The sequence below is a fragment of the Rousettus aegyptiacus genome, unplaced genomic scaffold (genome assembly GCF_014176215.1).
Source record: "Rousettus aegyptiacus isolate mRouAeg1 unplaced genomic scaffold, mRouAeg1.p scaffold_m13_p_1, whole genome shotgun sequence".
In the NCBI taxonomy this organism is placed as follows: Eukaryota; Metazoa; Chordata; class Mammalia; order Chiroptera; family Pteropodidae; genus Rousettus; species Rousettus aegyptiacus.
In genome coordinates, this window is record NW_023416284.1 from 115,673,250 (window position 1) to 115,676,278 (window position 3,029).

The window sequence follows — 3,029 nt, forward strand, 5'->3', positions numbered from 1 at the left end:
TTTAATCTGCATTAGTTCAGTTATCTTAATATTTCCTCTAATTTCACTACTGAAATTGACATATTTGTGGATTAAAATTTCTATCTTCTGGTCTAAATTGAGTACTCTAGATTTGAAGGTGAAATGAAGTTCTCATCACCCACTGTCAGTAGCTACCAAAGATATGGTTTTACAAAATATAAAACACGAAGTACTTAGATCTTTCCCTAATAGTTTTGCAGGAAGATTAACAGTTGTTGTGCAACTTCTAAAATATCAAGCTGTGAATGTTAGTGGATATCAAAAATTTAGTATCTTATACAGTTTTCCTGGTTGTTACATGCCAATATTCTCCTGTCTTTGAAAGATCACATTACTTTCCAACATACAAAGGATATATTATTTGCTATTATTATTTCACAGTTTTAAGAATATTATATTTCTTAAACACCACAAAGAAGGGTGATTGTATTAACCTCAAATATTTGAATGATATGTATGAATACTTTTAATAATACTATTTAGTGAGGAACCACATTAATATTAAATATTAAGCACAAATATTCAATATGAAGTATTGGTTGAAATTTAGAAATCTTTCCTATTTTTTTTTCTGAATTTTAGCGCTTTTCTTCAGACAAATTAGAATTAAATATGTCCTTGAATATTCATGGATCTGTCAATAACCAAATTAGTTAATTTACCTCCAATCACTTATCCTGTCATCCAGTTCACCTTTATGACACTTTAAAAAATACTATAAGTATCTTTATATTATGTTTTCTTAATAACTCATACTTTATCACCATCACTATTTCCTATTTTAAGTGGCTAAGAAATAATCCTTAAATACATAATTAGATGTTAAATAAACTTTTACTATTATCTCAATTTAGATGAGAATTGGGAACAATAGGTGAAAAGTTTACCCCAAATTTCAAATAGAAGTCTTGCTAAGGGAGTGGAAATTTAGCTCACTCCCACCATAGGTGATATATCTGGGAAGGCAGGAAACAAATTTGAAGAGAGAATTGTTAGAGAATTATTCGAAGGGAGTTTTCTATGTGTTGTGCTTCCTCCACCCGTCTTGCCCACTACTATTTCAAGTCAGCTGACTTCAAGAGATCAAATGAGTTTTTATATGTTTCTTTTGATTTTTCACCAATGCAGGAACTGGTGTCTGACACTCTTCAGTGAAATCTAAAGGTGCAATGATAAGTGCATTCGTCTCTGATGTTCAGCTATGATCAACTTTCTTTTCTTTTATTATTTATTTATTTATTTTTTAAGCCTACAGCACCTGGTCTTCCTAGGTGGTCTTCCATTCAAGTACTAACCAGGTTCAACCCTGCTTAGCTTCCAAGATCAGATGAGTTTGGTCTTGTACAGGGTAGCATGGCCATAGGCTGATCAACTATCACTTCTAGACTTTGGCTGCTTTATATGTGTATATGATGAGGAGCTGGGTTGGAGGTAATCTCGAAGGGAATCTGCCTGCAAGCTCTGTAATCTTGAGTGAATTCATTCCAACAATAAATCTTTGCAAGATGTCCCACTAATTACAGAATTTAAAGAGGAGGTCCTAAAACAAGAATTATCATTCATTTGGACAACAGTACAAAAACAAGTCACTTATCCGCAAAGTATAAACCAAAGTAACTTGTATGTTTTGAGGCATTATATGAAAATTTGCCAGGAAGAGTTTCCAGAAGCTAGCATAATATACCATTAGCTTTGTTATTATATAAAACTTTGTCATTATTCTCTAATCCTTATTCCACTCCCCACACTGTCATCTGCCAAGTGTGAGTCAGGCTGTGTGAAGAGAAAAAAAAAAAAAAAGGCATTAAATTGAATGAGAGCTATAATAGTTAAAATTATATAAAAATGGAATTGTTTCTTAATACCTAAAAGTGAACAAAAAAAGCTCTGAAATTTGCATGGAATGATGCCCATGTGTAGGGCAGAGAGATCTAATTGAGCACCTTTGAAAGTCACTGATAAGATGAAATAAAACCAATTTCTGCATCACAGCCTTTTGAATCCAATTCATTCAATAATAAGTAGAAAAGTTCTAATACAATTATTTAAAAAAATTGGCAGCCCAATCCCATAGTACTCCACCCATTATAAAATATTCTATAATCAAATTACTCTAGCTATATGACTTAGAAAAGATTTTTTTAAAAAGCAGGTTAAAAGTGTATATATACAGATGTGGCCTGAAGCATAAACCATATAACGAGGTTTATGGAGAGGAGGTATAAGAATACAAATTAATTATTGTAGAGTCAATTTTTAAAGTGGGTTGGGAGGGCTTCTGAAGTAGTAGTAGAAATATTTACTCATCCTCACTGTCTTTCACACCTCTGTCTATGCAGGTAAAGACCTGAGCAAAGTGGTATTAAGAGGCATTACTTTAGGGTGAGACTAGAGAACCCGCACTTAAAAACAGAGTAGAAAACAGCATCTCTTCATAATCACATAGGGTTTATGCTAATCTTAGTTCTAAAACCTGAAGCCAGTAAAATTGGACCAGGATTGTAGTAGCTGTGAATTGTATAACTAATTTTCAAAAATCCGATTCTAACTCTGATTCATAAGATTTTTTTTTAGATTTGGAATCATCTTTCACTATACTTGTAGTTATTTCTACTATCCAAAATATGTATTAATACTATTTTTAAAAAATATTTTCAATGTATTGCCTCTCTCTGTATATTCTTGTTAACAGAAAGTAAAAATTTGCACAGAGTACCCTCCTTCAGTTCACTCCACTGTCTTCCCATTTTATCATTTATCATAGCTATTATCTTCTAACTACTAGGTTCCACTTAGTAGTGGCTCCTGGCTTCTCAGCATCATTACATGTCATAGAGTTGTTGCATAAAATTCTGAGTAGTTACTCATGGCTTTTCTGTTTCTTTCAAATTTCATGTATCATGTATCATTGTCAACCAAGGTGTAGATAATATGTTTCTTTGTCAATTCTGTTGAAATTTTTATGTGTATATTATTCTTTATAAAAGTTTCTCTCTGCTCTTTTCAAG

At 32.1% G+C, this 3,029-nt stretch overlaps 1 pseudogene; it reads right to left on the minus strand.

Moving 5' to 3' along the window:
- Window positions 1–1,267: 1,267 nt before the first annotated feature.
- LOC118607039 lies at window positions 1,268–1,386 on the minus strand (annotated as a pseudogene).
- Window positions 1,387–3,029: the final 1,643 nt, after the last annotated feature.